The following is a 21,639-nucleotide window of genomic DNA, read 5'->3' as shown; positions in this document are numbered from 1 at the left end:
TCTAAATTTCTGGTAGAGATAGAATATATAATAAGAGAAGTTTCCCTTACTACTAATCTCTGTCTTATTTATTGATTATTTTACTCTGTTCATTTTGTTTCTGGACCTGTGATTTCACTGGTGTAAAGATCTTCAGGTGAGGAATTTACTCTACTAAAGCCAACTGGTACCTTCTCTGAAATGTAAAAGTCTTAGAGAGTTTACGGAGAGCACACAAGGGATTAGTGAATAGCCCAACTGGGGTCACACAATGTATGTATCAAAGGAAAGACTTAACCCCAAGTCTTCAGGGTTGAAAGGCTAGTGCTCTGTCCAAAATCTCATACTGCCTCTTTTGCTTTAACAGTTGGTAATTAGCAATGAGCCTGCATCTTTTTTCCATACTGTGCTTTTTCTCTTCAGACACGGAGCTCTTTTTATATCAGGGACCAACCTTGTTGCTTCCTGGAAGCCCCACAGAATAGGTACAGAATCGCTAGTGTCATCTTTATAATTATTATCCCTAGCCAAAGACTTAGAAGTAAAAAATGTTCCCTCTGCACTGGGTGCATTCTCTCTGGATAAATATTGGCAGAACAAAGAACCTGCTAATTAAGCAGAGTGAGAAACCATAAATAGAATATGACCTGTGCCATCAGAGAAGTCCACTTCATTGAAATCACAAATTCAGTAAAGTTTTGAAGTTGAAATATAATAATACAGACATAATCATCATAATAACGACAAGAGAGGCAGTGTAATAGAGTGCATAAAACACTACTAGTCTTGGAATGGGAGAGAGAGAGAAATTCTGGTCTTGCTTCTGCTCTATACTAGCTATTTAAAGAAAGGCAAATAATTCAATCAGCCTCCCAATACACCTGACATCTCTCTTAAGACTAAAAATTACAGATAAATAAATGGCTGAACGAGATTTGGGAAGCAAAAGTTCCTTATTCTAGTGATATCCTACATCCGGACACCACCCCTGCCCCTGCCCCTGGTCCTGCCTCAAATGAGAAGCTTGTGAAAGAGAACAAGGAGAAATGATGATAAATTCTTGATGATATGGAGAGAAAACTATTTAGGTCACGACTACCTCCTAATGCAGGATAAAGTGGAAAAAAATGGGTAATTATGCAGGAAATTTACAGACCTGTAAACAATACAGAAAACATTTTTCCTGAGACATCCAAATAATTGCCTCAATTCCCCACCTGACTTTGTATGTGTGAAATATTTTACGATGCATGCAGTGTAGTAAACTATGTATCTTCCACTGACAAAAATAATCTGATTTTATACTGGCTTTGATTAGCCTGAATCGAGGTGAAGGTAGTCTTGTGAATTGGCAAGCATCCCTGATTGGTGGTGCTTCTGTGAGTTCCCCTAGCACTAAGTTTTATTTGCTGAGCTGCACAGAGAGAGAACAGGCATTTGAGGAATTGCTTCAGATGCTTTTGCTGTCTCTGGCTGCATTAATTTTGCATTGCCTCATTTAGGCTAAAAAATGAGACAAAGCAAAAGTATGTAATATGGGCATTTTGTCACCTCAAATTGGATCTATTACAGTTTAGCATCCTCTCAAGAAGGTGTTACTAAATATCCTTCAGGTCTCTAGCCTGCATCGTTTTCCTTTCAGCAGGACACAATTTCACAACCTGGCCATGATGAAAAGGGTGCAAACTAGTCGTGCATATGGATTAGCCATCTTTAATGTGAGGACGGGGCACATACTTCATTTATAATGAAATTACAGGTTCCAGATAAACCACAATCTGATAACTATTTGTAACCATTATCTCTAATAGTTTTGGAAAGTATATTTAACCCCAATAAAGGAAGTTAAAAAAAAAGCCACAAAAGCTTTTGCATGCCATACTGCTTTAAGTAGATTCAAAACAAGTCAAGGGGGAATAATATCCAGAGGGTTAATTCCATCTTGTGGATTGTCTATCCTTTGAAGCCTTCTGACCCTAAACATCTCCAGAGGCATCCTGGTAGCTGCCGATTCTTTCATTAGCCAAGAAGCTGGGAACATACCAAGCCGAGAAGTTAGAAACAGACCTATATAGCTAGGCAAAGATTACAGAACTTAGTATTTGAATCTGAGAGCTGCTAAGGTTAGCCCATTTATACAAAGGTATACCCTACCCAATGAAGGAACATGGAATTAAGAATAAGAGGTCAAGTGGTTTCATACCAGTTAAGCCATTGGGACATGCCTTATTCATTATTCATTAAGTATCCATGTGTGCTATATAAAAGAATATTAATACCAGTTTTATAAATAATTTTCAATGATCAGCTAAGTCCACCAAATTTAATTTTTCTGTAACAAGTGCATGATTTATATTCATCCATATTTAGCTATGTTCCCACCTCTCCCTTGAAGCCACCTACACTGATTTTTACAGGCTATGGATATATGTGAATTTTCTTCAACCTATAGCAAACACTGAAGCTGCTCCCAAACACGCAGTCAACAACAAGTCCCTGTCCTTATATTCTATCCAGGGAGGCAACATGTACAATGAATACAAAATTTAAAATCAGGGGATTTTTTTTTTGTGGGAGAAGAACTAGGGCAAAGCAGAGAAGTATTTACGTAGAAGGCATTACTTGAGTTGAGCTTTGAAGAAATTTAGGAATTATAAGAACTAGAAGTGAGGAGGTAGTGCATTCTAGGGAATGGAATGGGCATATGGTCAATAATGGAGTTTGGTTACCTCTTAGAAAACATGCAGGAGAATATATGCCAAGGCTCAAAAGGTAGCTTAGAACAAAGATGTGAAAGGCTTTAAAAGTCCAACAGAGAAGTTTGTTTTTCAAGTTTGAGGTAATAGATTGCCAGAGGAATTTATTGAGCAAGAGAATGACAAGGTTGGACCTACACTTAAAAGAAAAGAACTTTGGGAGTGATGTGGAGGATGGATTTGAGAGGAGACACTTGTGGCAGGGAGAAGAATTAAAGGCATTTTTCAGTGGTCCAAACAATGAAGATTTTCTTAAGCATTTACTCTGCTAAATGCCAAGGCTACAAAGAAAAAGTAAAAAACTGAAAGCACTAGCTTCACTCAAGGAAATTATATTCTAATGGGGGGAGAGAAAATATGAACAAGATAAATACAAAGTAGATAAATGGTGACCTTAGAGGGAAAGACTTCCTGAATAAGTTAGCCCATTAAGTCTTAAAGAAGGCTATGGATCCTAAAAGTCATAAACTAAGAAAAGTACTCCAGGCATGGGGGATAGTCAGGACAAAAGTGCAGAGATGGAAGATGTACCAAGTTGGTCAATAGTCTTGAATTGTTAAGTACAAGAAAATGTAGTAAGATTGGAAAGGTAGAAAGGGAAAGGTCTTAAGATCTTCCAAGACCCAACAAATGATTTTATATTTGTTTCTGTAAGTTTATTAGAGTTTGCTGAATAAATCCTTCTTCTTTTTTTTGACCCCATACCTTCTGTCTAAGAACTGGCACTATGTATGAGTTCTAAGTCAGAAGAGCAGTAAGAACCAGGCATCTAGGGTTAAGTGACTTGCCTGGAGTTACTCAGCTATAGAGTGTCTGAGCTCAAATTTGAATCCAGGATGTCCTGTCTCCAGGCTTGGCTATCTATTCATTGAGTCATCTAGCTTTCCTTTGAGTAAATGCTTCTAGAATTTAGCACAGTGCCTGGTATATATTAGGTAGCTTAATAATGTTAATTTATTGATTGAGTAGGCAAGGGATATGGTGAGATCTATGCTTCAGAAGAATCATTTTGGGGGGCAGCTGGGTAGCTCAGTGGTTTGAGAGCCAGGCCTAGAGACAGGAGTTCCTAGGTTCAAATCTGTCTGCAGACACTTCCCAGCTGTGTGACCTTGGTCAAGTCATTTGACCTCCATTGCCTCCCTTACCACTCTTCTGCTTTGGAGCCAATACACAGTATTGACTCCAAAATGGAAGGTAAAGGTTTTAAAATTAAAAAAAAAAAGAATCATTTCGTCAGTTCGGGGGAAGATGGATTGGAGTTGGAAGAGACTTCAGGTAGGGAGCCCAACCAGCATATTGGAAGAAACTAGATAGGAAGTGATGAGGGACTGCATCAGGATAGTGGCTGTGTGAAGGGAGAAGAGGAGCTAGCTAATCATGAGAGAAATTATAATGGTAGAAACAAGAAGATTTGGCAAAAAACAGAATAAGTGGAGTAAGAGTGGTTGCAATTCTGGGTGAATGGAAGTATGCTCTTGGTAGTAATAGGGAATTTATGAAAAGGGAAGATTTTGAATATTTTGAGTGTCAGGTGCTTTTGGAACATCTCGTTGGAAATATCCAGAATGAAATTGGGGAGGAAGAGAGGGGAGAGAGAGAGAGAGAGAGAGAGAGAGAGAGAGAGAGAGAGAGCTAAGCATAAATGTGAAAGATGGCTTAGGTCTATCAGATCTCAAACTTTCTTATAAAACAGCAACCATCAAAACAATCAGGTACTGGCTAAGAGAGCAGAGGATCAGTGGAATAAATTAGGTACTCAATATGCAGCGCTAAATGACCATTGTAACTAGTGTTTGACAAACTCAAAGATTCAAGTTTTTGGAAGAAGAACTCACTTGATTCAACAAAAATGTGGGAAAACTGGAAAGCAGCATGGAAAAAACTAGGAACAGACTAATACTTCACACTATATGGCAAAGTAAAGTCACAATGGATACCCGTTTTAAGAAATAAAGGGGGAAATCACAAACAAATTTATGAGATATAAAATAGATAATTCTGATGACACTAAATTAAAAATTTTTTCACAAAAAACCCCTCAATGCAACCAAAATTAGAAGACAAACAGGAAACTGGAGAAAAATTTTTAATAGCAAGTATCTCTGACAAAGACCTCCTTTCTCAAATATATGGAGAAATGAATTAAATTTGTAAGCATACAAAGCATTCTGCAATTGACAAATAGTCAAATAGTCATCAGACAATTTTCAGATGAAGAAATTAATACTATATTTAGCCATTTGAAAAAACGCTTCAAATAACTATTAGTTAGAGAAGTGGAAAATAAAACAACTCTAAGGTACTATCTCACGCCTATCAAATTGGCTAATGTGACAAAAAAGGAACATGATAAATGTTGGTGGGGATGTGGAAAAATTGAAACACTAATACACTATTGTTGAAGCTGTGAATTGATACAACTTTTCTGGAAAGCAATCTAGAACTGTACCTAAAAAACAGATAAGGAAAAATGGACCTTGTAATAAAATATTTATACCAGCTCTTTTTGGGGTAGAAAAGAACTGAAAACTGGGAGGATATCCATCAATTGGGAAATGGCTAAACAAGTTTTGGTATAAGATTGTAATGGAATACTATTGTGCTATAAAAAATGGCAAACAAGATGATATCACACACACACACACACACACACACACACACACACACACACACACACAACCTGGGAAGACTTATATGCGGAGATGCCTATGAGCAGAACCAGAAAAAACGTTGTACATAGTAACAGCAATAAACTAAGATGATCAATTGTGAATGATTTAACTATTATCAGCAATGCAGGAATCCAGGATAACTCTAAGGTACTCATGACAAAAAAGGCTGTGTAGTTTAAAAGGAACTAATGAAGTCTAAATATATATAGAAGCATGCCATTCTTCATTTTATTTCCTTCATGAATTTTTCTCTAGTGTAAGTGATATGTGTCTTCTTTCACAACATGAGGAACACAGAAATAGGTATTGTATAATAAAACACGTACAACCTATATCATATTACCTGCCATCTTGTGAAAGGAGGAGGAGTTGGAGGAAGGAAGAGAACATAGATTGCAAAATATCAGAAAAAAAGAACTGAAAATTGTACTGACATATAATATGAAAAGAAAAATTAAAAAAAAAGAAATCAGATTACTGAATATATTGTTTCCTTTTAATTAACTGATCTTTTTAAAGTAATTGTTTTTAATGGAGAATAATGTGTCCTCTTGTGTTCTGGGTCCAGGCCTAAGATGAGGAAGGGTTCTGGTTTGTTGGTCAAATGCACTACTTATTAAATTAATATGCTCAGAAGATCAAACCCTTCTATCTCAATCATTTCAACTTTCACCTGCCATATGTCTCCATGTGCCTACACTGGGTCCTATAGCTTAGAGTTAAATAAACATGAACTTAGAACTTAACATTTTTACAATCTAAAGTAGAATTTACATAGAAATGTAGTAGGACACATTCTGAATTATAAAAAAATTAGATTACTATTTCATATGAGTAATAGGATGTACAATCATTCAGTGCAATGATATATTATCAATATTAGTTGGTTATAATTTTTCCAAAATTATAAAATATTATTGATCTAAAAAAGACACAGTAATAGACAAAAATAAAAGATTTAGGGCTGTATGGAATCTTAGAAGACATGTAGATCAACCCTCTTTTTTTTTTTACAGATAAGGCAAGTGGGACCCAGAAAAGTTCAATAATTTTCCATGGTCACAAAGGAATCAGAATTGAGATTTGAACTCCAGTCCTCCAACTCCAAATTAAGTAGCCTTTCTACCTTACCTGTAGTCTATTTGATGGGAATTTTGTGAGAATTAAAACGAAGATTATGAAGCAAGAAAACTGAATGCCTATATAATATATACACATAGGTGCATGTATAAATGTGTATACAATTTGTAGCATTTGAAAAAGATACATTTTTACCTATGTTAATTCAAATAAATTTACTTGAGGATATTGAAATGTAGCTTCACTTATGTTCTTTCACAGTCTGCCACAATATGGGTATATGTTATATAATAGTGTTATCTAGAAGTCACTCTATTAATCTTCAAATCTGAAAATTAGGCCATCTTTTTAACATTCAGCAAATTCCTGTTGGGTCTATTCTCCCTCAATCATCGCTAACTCATATTGCAAATGTAAATGGATGGAGGGCTATAAAATAAAATTAACCACATTTTAAACTCTCCAATTGAGGAATAACCTTTTAAATAATGGAGGCAAACTGGATTTATGAAATGTGATTAGAGCACTTTGCTTAAATTTGCAATCTCTGATTAAATACAGATGTTATACAAAATAGGTTGGGCTCTACCACTGCTCATAGATGATTTAGTGTTATTGTTGGGTTACAAGCAAGTAAGAGGTCTCAAAGATCTCTTGTGCAGGCCTGAAGAAGGAAGAAGCATCATGACAAAATAAAAAACAATCATATCAACACATATCCATTGAGTTCCTCCCTGGGGCAGGGAACTGCACTGGGCATCATAAGGTACTCTTTTAAGTAATCAAAGAATATGCTATGACCTTCAAAACTGAAATGAACAAAATAACAAAGGTCCAATTTGTATTTCTCCAAGATGCCTTCCATCCTCTTATTGAAGATCCAGTACTCAAGAGGAGTGGAGATATGAATGAGGTACAAGTAGTAAATAAAGTATTAAGATTTCGTTTAATAATGGGATTGGCCCAGATGATCTCTTAGGTCCCTTGTAGCTATATAGTCTATGAGTTTTTTCTTCATTCATTAATTCTTCAAGGTTTGAGAGAGGTAAAAGTGCTCTGTAAACTGTAAAGTGCTACCTAAATAATGGCACTGTTGTTATTAACACTCTGGCTCACAGTTCCAACAGTTTACAGAGCATAGCTCTATTCCTTGCTCCCCAATAAGTGAGACTGACAACTAGCAAGAATCACATCTCTCAGCATCAGTGTTGACAGGTCAACTGTTGAGAAACTGCAATAAAGACCTTTTGAAAATAGTGAAACAATTAATTTGCACATACCTAGAACTGAGCTATGGGGAAAAATATCAAAAAGCACAATCTGGAAAGAGAGACAGCCAGAGCGGAAGCTAGTTAAATAGCTGGACAGATTCACGTCTCTGCAGCTATAACTGACTGAATTCTATAAAAATCCTAAAGTCACAAAGGAAAAGCACTTATCTCTGGAAGCTTAACCAATTATCATAGAAATTAAATGTGGGGGGGAAAAAGACCCAAATTATCTATCGTCTAGGTAGGAAATGTGAACCAGAGGCTTGAGAACTGAACTAGATGTCATAATGCTTCTGACCTTTTGAATATTTTTGAGCCTCTAAAGGTGGTAATACATTTCCAAATTTGGTACTGATTCTAGATTAGAGAAATGATATGGGCATAGCAGTCAAGTAGGGAGATAATGTCTAGAATAGACAAGGGAACTATTTTTCCTCAGATATTGTCTAGTTTAACTTGCAGCTACAAGCTAGTCAAACTGGATAAGATTGAACCATTTAGTCCGTCTGATTTACTGCTTCAATTCAGGGACCTGGAAATATCAATCCTGCTTCCAGAGACTGTGGGGGATTGGTGGAACCAAAAATTCTACAATTCATCTGGATTACACAGAGCTTTAGGAGTAGAATCAAACTGTAGCCAAGAGGCAGATAGGGAGTCAAATGAGAGACTTGGACTCAGATCTCAAATTCCAAGATTTATGAAGTATGTGCTCAAAGGTGTGAAAGAGAATTTTTATTCCCTTTGTCTACTTTAAGTTAATCAATCAAGAACTTAAAGTATCCCTACTTAACACTTAGTTAGTCACTAACAAATTTTGCTTATGTGTATATGCAGATATAAAACTTGGGAGTTCACAATTCCAAGTCACTTCTAGTTTAATTACTTGAATGTGACTGAATATATATTAAAACACCTTTGTGTCACCTTCTGAATATATATATATATGCATATATATATATATATATAAACATCAAGACACTGTTTTCAGAAATATTTCTCTGTTTCAATCTCTCCCTTGTCAACATATCTCTTCCAACATGTCTTGTGTTACCCTAGATAAAAATGATTCATTTGACTGTCATTTCCTCTATTTCCTTGTTTTTACTAATTTTTTTTCTAATGAAAGGCTCTGTACTCTTTTGTTCTTCATTTCTTATTTCACCACCTTGTCTTATAAGATGACTTTTGACTCCACTACTATACAGAAAATGAAATTAAGATGATCATGGTTAGTTATCAGAATCCTGGGGATCCCAGAATTGGGACCGAGGGGGTAGCACAGCACGAAGGGAGGAGAGACTCTCACTCTGGCAGGCTTATAATAATCTAGCTTTATTCTACCATGTTACTCTATCAACAGGCTTTAGGCTACTGCTTCCACCTAAGCTAGAAATAGACCCTATTTTATCTCTTTTAGTGAGGGAACTATGCTTAATGCATATTTGGAATCAGTCAACAAACATAATTTTGACTAGAGTCTGGCCTCTGGATCCAGGGAGTACATTTCTCTCTGCCTTCCATATCTTTCTCAAGGTTATTTTATTCTTTTCTCTGTACACAGGTACAGTCCTCTTTGTGAATTTACAGGATAGAGGAGGGAGAGTTTTGGGGAATTTAACTCCTTGGTCCCCAAAGTCCCCTGCAGTTAGTCCTGTAAGTCCATAGTCTTTATTATCAACTCTGCAAAATCGGACCCTATGGACCATTTTCTCCTTGAAACTCTTTTTTCCCCCTTCATTTCTATTATAGTACATAATTTTCTTCTTTTCCCTCATACATCTGATGTTGAGTCATCTTCTTTCTCTAGCCTTCTTTGTGGTCCTTATGAGTTTCATTATGTGTTGTTTTGACTCACAACTTTTTTATATCACATAATGTAATACGCAACAAAATACATTTGATTTGTTCTAAATAATAAATATACTTATCTAAGAGAAACAAGTTCTTACATTAGATAATCCAAAAATCAAAGTCTCATTCTTTTTTTTTCCTTTCCCTCTTAATCGTCTCCCCCAAAAAGCAAGTGATATGATATAGGTTATCATATAAGGCACATTCATCATGTTGTGAAATAAGATATATATTGTTAACACTGGAGAAAAATTCACAAAGCAACTAAAGTGAAGAACGGTATGTTTCAATCTGCATTTGGCTATGGCAATGGATAGACTTTTTCATCATGAGATCCTCAGATCTGCCCTGGATCCTTGCCTTGTTGGTAGTAGTTGAGTCATTCACAGTTGATTATCGTATATTATTGTTGTTATTGTGTACAATGGAGTCCTAGTTATTCTCACTTCACTTTGCATCACTACCTATAAGTCTTCTAACCTCATTCTATTTCATTTCTCTATTCTAACCTCAGTCTATTCAATATCTGATCACATTGATATCTATAGCATTGACACCAAGTTCTAGTCTCATTCTTCCAGGTCATTTTTAGGCATTTCCACTCATTTGGTCTGCTACCAGCTCAAACTCTCTATGTTTAAAATTGAACAATCAGTATTGATGCACCCCCATCCTCTTGGAGCTATCTTTTTTAAACTTCTTACCTTTGATAATAGTATCACTGGTTTTCTGGTTTCCAGTGTTCAAAACTTTGAGTTCTCCTCTGATTTGGGTCTCTTTCATATCTAAATACTATTTTGTTGAGTTTTTTTATTAGAAAGTTTCACTTATACTTTTTAAGAGATAGTGATTGAAATTGTAATACCTCCCAGTTATTTGGAAGGTGGGTTAAGGCTTACCTCTTTCCTAATATTGCCCATATTACCCAGCTTTAGTTAGAACAGGAGGTCTTGGAAAAGGGGGCAGCAATAGGTCATGGGCCTGGAATAAAAGTTATAATTCTTTTCAATAAAAGGGTATAATTAAAAATTTTATAAGTGCCAGGTATTCAGCAAACATCTTAGGATATAGATGGAGCATTTTTCTTCTAATCCTCAGTGTAAGCTGATAAACAGGCAATCATATAAATGAAGAAATTAATTTTTGTTGAATTCTTTCATGTGATGTTACTAGCCTGGAAGTAGAGGGGAAGCTATAGATAAGCCCCATAAAAACTCTCAGACATTTTTTCCCCTTGTGTCTAAGCCAAAGATTATACTATTTTTGCTGAAACTGACCCCCCCATAAGACCAGGAAAAATTTTGTTCTTTCAACCTCCTGTGAGACCATATTGTTGTCTGTTCTTTTGGAAGAGGACAATTGAAATCACAGGATGATATCTGGACTAGTACGTGAATTGGATTAGAATAAGGCAAAGTTGCACAAAGTCATCAGTCTCACTCTCTCTTCCAGTGGCAAGACAAACGTCAGGATAACTGGGGATGGCCCAGGATGCAGTGGATGACATTGGTATCTTTGATATCTGACCAACTGTACTTCTTCCATAGTACTTTAGCTGTCTGCATGGCCAACTGAAATAAATTATTCTCATCTGTCCATTCTGAAGGGAGAAGTCTTCACATGCTTGGAGTAGACATATCCCTAACTTATTGATGAGTTTAAGGCTTATTAGTTACCCTCAACCTGGTTTGGTTCATCTGCTAGGATGGTTTTACTGGGGTGTAGCTGCTAGGCATGCAACAGCTTCTTGGAGCCATAGGTAAGAGTTAGGTGAAAGGTGGGCATTAAAGGTGGATGAGCATGAAGAAGAGCTTGGTAATCCCTCCCGCCAGAGCTGTTAGTCCTCCTCAAACACTCTAAACTTTTTTGCTCTTTCAAAACCAGGCCAATGTAGCCCAGTATGTATATTGTTGACTTCCTCTCTATCAGGTCACCTGTCAGAGCAAACTGTGTATTTATATGAGTTTTTTTCTCTTACTTTCAGGATGGTGACCCTGTAGTAGCTAAATCTCCCTTTTTCTTTGCATCCATGCCATTGGAAAGGCCATATACCCCGATGTCAAATAAGTTCAACATGTCCCCAGAAAAAGTATTATTTATTATAATTGAACTGTTTTTTTTCAATAATGATGTATCTATATGCTAGGAAGATTCTTTGCTTTTCTTTAAGGAATAGTTTACTTTCTTCTTTGTTCATACAAAATATTTATGTGGCAGCCACTTTCTGAGTTCTCTAGACAGATGATGGTTGGTGAGATCCTGACGAGATTTAATGAATTCAGTATCTTTCCATAGGAGTGTGGTTAGGTAATTTTAGATTTTGAGTACAGAATCAAAGTTAGCATTAGCAAAATGGACCAAAGTAATAGTAGTATCCCTAAAAAATCATCAAATTCAGCCATCATAGATGAAGGAGCTGAGTCTATGACAGTACATCTAGGAAGATGGATCAGGTGCATCAGGAGTGATCCATGATGTCCAATAATTTTGCTGTGTGGCATGTGTCAGTCTTGTTGCACTAGTATAGTCATACTTCAAAGAAATAATGTTCATCTTGGCCAGAAGTATACAGTATGCAGGCCAACATTAGCTGATGAAGCTGCCAATGGCCACAAAAAGCTTGAACCTGGTAAACTGACTAGCTCTAGACTGTTTCTAAAGTAGAATGATTTTCACAACCTCATTGTTCAATGAGGGTTCCAGGAAGAAGTCTATGATTTTAGATATCTTCATGGGAAGGAGAAAAGATAAATCCCCAAAGACTTGATCTTCATGTTTTTGACCAGATGGGCCAGACTGATAAAAGGAGAGCACTCCATATCTTCAATTTTTCTTCTCTGGCCCCTCAGCAGCAGCCTAGTCTTGCCCATGGTCCCAACTTTGACGTGTTGCTGATTGCTGAAACCACCTGGTTTCTGAGTCCCCCTTCCCCCTTCTCTATTTCTGCAGCACTGGCTTCATGAAAGATTTGTTTTGCTGGGAATATAGGAGTTTTTAGGAAAATACTTTTAAAAGCTTCACAAAAGTCTCCATGCTTTTTAGTTCTCAATAAATGCTTCTGTTTCTTGATTTCTCTCTTAAAGAAAGGTGCATGTCTTTTATTAGGTGAGTTTCAGACTATTCCACTGGTTAAATACTGCAGTTACTGGTTTTTTTTTGCTGTCTGCTAAATGAATTCCTTTCCCCCAAAATACTTATAACACAATTCCCTTTTCCCATTATTATTGCTACCACCTTACTTTAAATCCTTGACACCTTTGTGTCTAGATTACTGGAACATTCGTCTAGCCATTCTGCCAAGCTCTAATCTTGCTGCCACTTCTAATCCATCCTGCACATAGGCCTGACAGGTTAATTTTTTTAAAATAAAGCTTTTAACATATCATGTCCTTCTTCAAAACCTTAAATGGTTTCCCACTGCTTAAAAAATAAAGTCTGGCATTCAAGTGGGCATAGGAAGAATGTGGCATCCATATTATTTCTGATGACTTGTGTATAAGAAGTGCCATGAACAATAATATTCAGGAAGTCTATGATAGCAAAAGGAGATGGACTAGACAAACAGACCAAGGGATAACACATATATTGCTTTGTTTTATACTAATAATGAAAGGATTGTAAGGGCAAGAGTTCTTAACCTTGGTCCATTTCAGAGAGACTGAGAAATTGTATGGGAAAGATTTTTTTGTTAACTGTATTTCAATATAATTTATTTCCATTTTAATCCCATGTATTTTATTTTATGTATTTAAAAACATGCTTCTGAGAATGTGCCTGTAGGTTGTACCAGAATGCCAAAGATATCCGTGACACAAAAAATGTTAAGGACACTTGATCTGTGCACAGGTATAACCTAGATCAAACTGCTTTTTGTCTAAGGAATAGGTGAAGGGAGGGAAGAAGCAGAGGTTTCAGTTTTCAAAATTTATGTAAAAATTACTTTTTCACGTAACTGGGAAATAATAAAATATCATATTAAAAAAGAAAACCATAAATTGACATTAAAAAAGGGAACATGATCTAGAGAAAGTATGAGATAACTGTTCTTTGGAGAATTTATAGGAGTATTAATGGAGTAACCACCTGCAAGGATATTGTTAGAGATCCATCAAAGCAATGAAGAATGATAATGGGAAACTATAGAAAAAGAAACCTGTTAAAGTTACTAACAGATAAGCTGCTGCCCATAAAGAAATAATGGCAAAGGGAAGTAGCTAATGCATCTTCTCTGGGATAAGTTCACATGCCCAATGGCAATTGGTCAATGCACTGGTTTGACAACTTACCTTCTAGATTCCTCACCACTTCATACCCAGATTGCTTAGCTTTCCTCAGACTCTAGGACAGTGCTTGGCCTATGTCTTCCTGAATTTATCTGTGTAATGTCTCTAGAGTTTTCCTATTCAATTAAGGCCAGATTAATTCATTAATCAGTTGCTCATCTGCCTAATACAACTCCCTCTATGTCTCCAATCCTGCCCGCCTTCATCTCCACATGGAACCTGATTATTATTTTTTTGTCTTTGGTAGTTAAAGCACATCTGATAAACATTTTTTCTTTGTATGGTCCTAGGACATATACATTTCATGGATCCTGACCTATAGATCTACCTTTGCTAATTAGTCTTGAGGCAGACAGGTTAGGACAAGACACAATGTAATCTCTAAAAAGGGATCCCATACTTAAATCCTTGATTAAATTATTTAAGTCCCTGATTATTTAAGTAAGAGAGATCTGAGAAAGGAAAAGTTGATGACCTTGGCAAAAGTACTGTCAACAAAAATCAAACTTTTTCCCCCATGTCTAGTCTCCTCATCCAATGAACTCTTCAATCCCTTTCTACTTCTTAGGATTGCTAAAATTTATCATTATACTCATATCAAGGCAAATTCATATATTCACAGGTGACTGGCAGATGGGTAAAAATGACTCAGTAATGGTGCTGCACCATGCAAGGGGAAATGATGAAGATACACTGATTTTAACTTGATGACAGCAACAAGATCATGTTCCCCTTTTTCCTATTAAATGCCTCCCATCTCTTTAATATCATGCCATTTATGTTCTATTCCTCTTGTCTGTCTTTGATTTTTGTTGTGGTTGAAGAATGTCTCAATTTTCTATCTTAAATTTCAAATTAAGTAACTCACTAGAGATGGGATATACATGGTAATTTCTTATATTTAATTTTCTTACGAAGTATGAAATGTCCACCTCCACTTTCTGCTAGTTAAGAATTCAATAAAGTCATAACAGAGAAAACCAACTTGTTCTGATCCTTTTCATAATCTCATGTATACACACACACACACACGCACACACACACACACATGCACGCACACACACATTTTTCCCAAATGCAAACCACAAGTCCAAAGTGTCACTCTTCTCCCCGCCCACAATTAACCCCTTTTCTTTTTCTGAAAGATTTCCTGAAATTCCAAGTCCAAACCATTAATTTTTTAAAAGGATGAATTTTCTTTGTGGAATGATGATAAAAGTGCATCAAAGGCTATACATGATAGCTTTAACATTTTATTGAAATTATACTTTCATGTCTTCTTTGATATAAAATTTTCAAGGAATATTTTCTTAACAGAGAAATACTACTTTGGTTTGGGGATGGTAGCTAGATCTCTATCAGAACATACATGTGGATATACATACATTCATATATATGGCATATATTTGTAATACAGACATCTATTTTAAACAGTCATTTCATCCTTCTGTTATATTGACAATGTAAATTTTTTATAGCCTTGAAGCTGATATACTAAGATGTTTTATGCAGAAGCCATATAATTAAACATCTATGCTAAGAAACAAAATTATATTTAGTGAGGCCTGGAAATATTAAACTTTCCTTGGACTCAATCCATATTTGTCCCACAATTATAAGATATTCAAAAGGACTATAATATTCCTCTCCCATTTGTAAACTCAAAGCATTTCATCTTCATTCATTCATTAATCCACATTCACTTACAACTATGGGTTTGAAATGTTATTAATTGGGTTTGTTTTTTTACAGGTAATCCTTGGATTAGGTTTGATATCTTGCAGAATCTTTTTGTTTTCTCATTGTCCTTTTCTTTGGAAGCACTACTATCTCCCTTTTACAGATAGAAGAATTGAGGTAGGATGACTAGTTAATACAGTAAGCCATAGCACAAATAGAATTTAAATATGAGTATACTTCCTGTTTAATTTTTTTCCTACTAAATCATATCCCTCCATCCCTCCCTCAAGTTCATCCTGCCTTTCACAGGCCATAAAAATGAACATATTATATAAATCAGAATTTTTTCTTTTTTAATGTAAAAATTTCAATCTCAATAAAATGATTTACAACAAAAATAGCTTAATTCTATTAGAAAATAAGTATTTTAACAATTTGACTCTCATTTTCCTCAATCTTTTAAAAATATTTCCCCAGACACAAATATAATTATAATATATTTTTATGAATTTTAGTGGAAGTCTATGTGTTTTTTAAAACCAAAAATCCTGGAATTTTTGAGAAAATGGAGTAAAATTATCTTTTACATTTTAAGTTATGCAAATGAAAATTTTCTTGTGTGCAAAAACTGATATTTGTTTTTCCATCGCTATAATCTAATGAGTAAAGCTGAAATGAAAACATTTTCTTTAATTGTCAATAATTAAGCAAACATATTTCAAGATGGTTTTATACAGTTTCATGGTAGCACCCTTTTTATTTTTCTGACATGTTAAGATCTATGTAGATAAAAAGTCTATAGTCTCATTTGAGGCAATCTTTTTTGCTAACATTCTTCTTTGGCAAAAAAAAAAGGCCTTTATGTAACTCAAGAACTTATTCAATTTTTAGAGCTAGAGAATCATGAAGATCAGTTAGATCAGTTGTTTTCAAATGATGTGAAGTATTTTTTGTCATTTTTGTTGAGTCATTTCAGTCATATCTGACTTTGAGACTCCATTTGGGGTTTTCCTGGTGAAAACAATAGAGTGGTTTGTGATTTCCTTCTGGAGCTGCTTTTACAGATGAAGAGACTGAGGCAAACAGGTTTAAGCAAGTTGCCTGGGATCACACAGCTATTAAGTGTCTCAGGTCAGAATTGAACTCTGGAAGATGAACCTTTTTGACCCTGGAACTACCATTCTATCCACTGTACCATCTGGCTGCATTTTTTACACAAAATCTTTTTCAAGCATAGATTATTCTTAAAACCTATACATTTGTAAAAAAAATAGACTCATCTTCTTCCTGTGTCTCATTCCCCTTAGGCCCAGGCAGAAAGGTCAGGGAGATATAAGGTAGAGAATTTAGATTTTAGATTTTTTTTTAAGACTAGTGTTAACAATGGTTTATGATAGGAACTATAGATCTACATTATCTTTCTAACTTCTCTATTTTATGTCAAGACAAATAGTTCAAGATCTATAACCACCTTTATTATCCATTTCAAACATCTAATAAATGTGGGAGCTTTGAGTGCCTTTTTAGTAGCACATTTTTGATCATCATTTTGGGGGGAATTATTTTTGACATTGTTTCAACCTAAAGTTCTTTCTGTGTTTCATAGGATTTCTTTAATAAAACTTAAGCATAATGCTAAATCTCATTTACGATAATCCTTCAGTTTATAAAGGCAAAATCCAAAGCTATTATTCAACTAATCAGATTGCAATATCACTAACCACTTAGCGACAATATCACTTAATCTGAATAAGGTGAAAACACAACTCTGGGAATATTGCACCACACTAGCAATAACAACTAGTCATATTATAGAATAAGATCTATAAAGTGCTTATTTCACAAAAAAGAAGAGGTAGCTAGTTTTTTTCATAATTTGATTTAAACATCTCTTCTGAGGCCATTAAGTGAGTGATGAGCCCACTGTCACAAAACTAATATCAGATTTAGGGTTCAGACTTTGGATTTCTGACTCCAAGTCCATGTAGCTTCCCCACACACACACACACTGGGAATTGTAGTTGCACACATACATGGAAATGAAATAACTATTTAAAACAGATACAAGGTAGCTGGGAAGTTTAGATTTTAAACTTTATTTCATAACATCTAGATCTCTTGGTTATATAAAATACAATATAATAATAACAGCATTATATATGTGTGTATATTCATACATGTAATATGAATATAATCATACATATGTTTGCAAGTATGTGTGCAATCCTATGATATCAATGACTTAGGAACTCGCAGTGAAGTAAATCCTTTTATTAATGGAGATCAGCAATATTCTGCAACTGATAGTCTTTGGTCTGTAGGCAATCAGAGGTTTAATGACTAGACCAGGATCACACAAACAACTAGAAAATATTAAGAGGTTACATTTCAGCCTACATCGTCCTGATTCCAGGCAGGCTATCTACTCTACAACATACCCCTGCATCAGATATTAGAAAAAATATGAATACTCATGAATTGAAATTATATTTTTATAATTTCATTTTTTCTCTTCAATTTTTGTAGCCTGTTTCTATTCAAAACTTGCTAGCTATGTACTTAAACCATGTAAAATGTTCTTCATATTCTGAAAAATTATTTTTCAATCATTCTTTTATCCCCTTATTCAGACTGAATGGATCCAATGTGTTTACATTTTCCTCAGAAAGACTATTTTTAATCACTTAATTGTTCACTTGGACTTCTGACTCCTCTTCAATTTCTTATATTCTTCTATATGATTTAGAGTCACAACCTAGACATTGTGTGTTTATAAAGAAGTAAAAAATTGTGTATGAAAACATGAGGGCAATTTTCCGTGAAGTTTGGAAATATTTGTCACTTTTAAATTAATTTTCACAATGCAGCAGGTTACTTAATTTGTAACTAATACATTAACATATCAAGAAATAGATCAAGTCAACAAGCATTAATTACCTATTTATTGGTTCCTAGCACTATGCTAATAATGTGCTATTCTTTCCTTAACATGCAGAGAAAGCCTATAAAGAACAGGTGTAGCCACATGCCTATACCCAGCAAACCATGTGCTTAGGTGATAATTCTCCATTTCCTTCTACAAGTAAACCTAGGACTTAATTCCTTGCCATTGTATTTTTTTTTAAATCCTTACCTTCCATCTTGGAGTCAATACTGTGTACTGGCTCCAAGGCAGAAGAGTGGTAAGGGCTAGGCAATGGGGATCAAGTGACTTGCCCAGGGTCACACAGTATTGTATTTTTAAAATAATGTTGACTACTTTCATCTTGTCTCTATCTGGTCTTGGTCATGGGAGAGGATATATATATTCGACTTCCTTTTTCCCCTGTGAAAGAAAACACATGCATATCCACATACTTTTAAAGATAAGAGTTGTTGCTTTTTTCTGATTATTTGGCACTAAAAAGAAATATATACAGAGATATTATAATATGATGTGAAAGAGTAAAAGTTAAAAGTTACAGAGATCTTACTAATGATTGCTTTTTAGTCAATCCTTGTCTAAGGAATCAGGAAACCTATTCCTGTTTGGGTTGGATATGTTCTAGCCTTGTAGCAGGCAGATTTGGTCAGGTAAGACATATTGCTTGGTATAAATAATTGGTATACAGGGAGTGCTTAATAAATTCTTTTCAGTTATTCATTCATTGATTCATTTACGTCTCAGGCTTTATACTGTAGAATTTGTTTTTCCAAAGAAAGGGTATAGGAATCCTGGGACTGGCTCAGGTACATTTTTCCAGCCAAGTACTTCTATATCAACTTAGTTGGAACCATCTCATACCAGACTCTCTAGCCATGCACACAGAGAAATAGTTTTTTCTCCCTAAGTGAAAGACCCCTTCCTATCCAGTCTTATAAGCCATCTCACCTTGGATTATAAGTCTTATGTTCTAAAGTCATGTTTTATCTCCCCTTCTCAGAGAAAGCTCCTTTCTCTCTCTTGTCTTCGACACCCTTTAGTCACATAAACAATCAATTGGTTCTGCTCCTGTTAGTGAAAGAAATTCTTCTACTGACTTTTTTGGACTAGCAATTGGTTCACCCTCCTCTTCTAGAAGCCATAGGACCACTGAGATCTAACCTTCTGTCTAGGCTTAGACTCATTATACTGCCTCCAACTTAACGTATCCCAAAATCTGTTTCGGCTCTAGTTTTGATCTTTGTTCCACAGTGGTAACAAAGCTGAGATAATATGTACTTCCTGGGATCAATAAATCCTGATCTAGTTCCTGGATCTCCCCAAACTTTGAAGCCTCATTCTTCATTCATTGGAAGAGTATTTTTTTATTAAACTTTAATTTACTTTAATTTTTTTAGCTAAATATTGATTTCCTCCCCCGTATAGGTTTTTAATGTGAAACAAATACATCATTAACCATAGAGTACTGACCCCCTCTAAAGTCAAAATTTGTAAAATGACCAAATTTGAGGGTTTTAAATTTTTTTCAGTATTAATAATAGATTTATAATCCATACTCTTTCATTCATTCTCTTTGGTGTTCACCTATAGGCAGCTGTGAGATAACTAGTCAGAGATAGGGTAAGCTATGACTACTTTTAGATCCTTATATACGTTATCCAAATCAGTAAAATGGAAAGATAGTATATAAAAATATATGATATGAGAATTTTGAGATGTTGAAAATTCTCTCTGAACAAACAGAAAAACCAACTATAAGTACCCAAAGAGAAAAAGAACCACTTCTACAACTCTTTATTCCCTCTAGTGCCTCCCAAGATGATCAGTGTACATTGTCAGTCCTCAATAAAAAAGTAAAACAAATTTAAAAGAAAACTAATATATTCACTCAGTGCTTCTTTATTCAAAGACACTACAAAAGCTCCTTGGCCTGGAGCTATGATTTATTAAAGGTAGAGAGTTTCTTGGTGAGGAATCTCTCCTTACCAATGTGTACCTGTAATTTATATAACCATTTTGAAAGTTGTCTAAGTACTAAGAGATTAAGTAACTCACCCAGTCACCCAAACAGTTTGTGTTGGAGGTAATATTTGAATTCAGGTCTTCCTGGCTCTTGACTTCAAGCCTAGCACTCTCTACTCCTATGCCACGGTGCCTCCTAAGCTCCTCCAGGTTGGGACTATTTTTTTGTATCTTTGAACTGCCCTTAGTGCCTAGCAAAATGTCAGGCACATAGGAAGCATTTGATAAATATTTATTCAATTGGAATATAAAGTAATATATTAGGCATCAAACTGAGGAATAGATATTTTTAAAAAAGGCACAGCTTCTACCTTCAAGAAGCTTAAAGTCTAGAGGAGAGGATAAGATATACGAATAACTGTGATACAAGGTTGAGACTGATAACTGCAAAGGCAAGTCCAGACCAAGTAGAGTGTGAAATTTATCCCATACTCTCACTGAAAGTGATTAGACAGGACACTTTGGATTGCAAAATTGTTGTTGTAATCAGTACCACTGATTGCTTAATCACTGGCATGTGATTTCCCCCATCTCCTTTCTGACAGTAGAAGTAATCTCTGACTCTTCAATCTCTAGCATTCCTTTATCTATAATTCCTCACCAATTTCTACAGATCTTTCCTTTGAAGGGTCTTTAATCCGTCTTTCCCTAATTTATTCACACTACTATCATTTTGGTCCTGCACATAGAACCTTGATAACTGCAATGTTTTATTAAGGGCTTTCTGTCTGGCAAGCAGGCCACACTGGTCCTTTTAAAATCTGAAAGCAGGGCTCGCAAGGCTGCAAAGGGAATCCCATTCACTTCCATGGATGCCTAACAATCAGAATTTGGCCTTGACCTTGTTAACTAGCCACTCTTGTACATTTACCTTTTCTGGTTCTGATCCTTGGTCAGTTCCTTTTTGGTGCCAACCAACTTACTCCTGCCTAGGTTTGTGCAGATCATTATGCTGTTACCTGCCCTGATCTTCTCTCCTACAGCTTATTTTTGTCACTTATTCCTTATGTTTAATGAGTCATCTCTCTCTCTCTCTCTCTGTCTCTCTCTCTCTGTCTCTCTCTCTGTCTCTCTCTGTCTCTCTCTGTCTCTCTCTCTCTCTGTCTCTCTCTCTCTCTC

The 21,639-nt window shown here is 35.4% G+C and overlaps 1 protein-coding gene across 1 annotated transcript in view; it reads right to left on the bottom strand.

Moving 5' to 3' along the window:
• Positions 1 to 21,639, bottom strand: part of KLF12 (Kruppel like factor 12) — a 554,999-nt gene that overhangs the window by 100,444 nt on the left and 432,916 nt on the right. The window lies entirely within an intron of this gene.

This window comes from Gracilinanus agilis, chromosome 3 (genome assembly GCF_016433145.1).
Source record: "Gracilinanus agilis isolate LMUSP501 chromosome 3, AgileGrace, whole genome shotgun sequence".
NCBI lineage: Eukaryota > Metazoa > Chordata > Mammalia > Didelphimorphia > Didelphidae > Gracilinanus > Gracilinanus agilis.
Note: the sequence above shows the minus strand (reverse complement) of the source record. Positions and strands in the feature narration are given on the sequence as shown.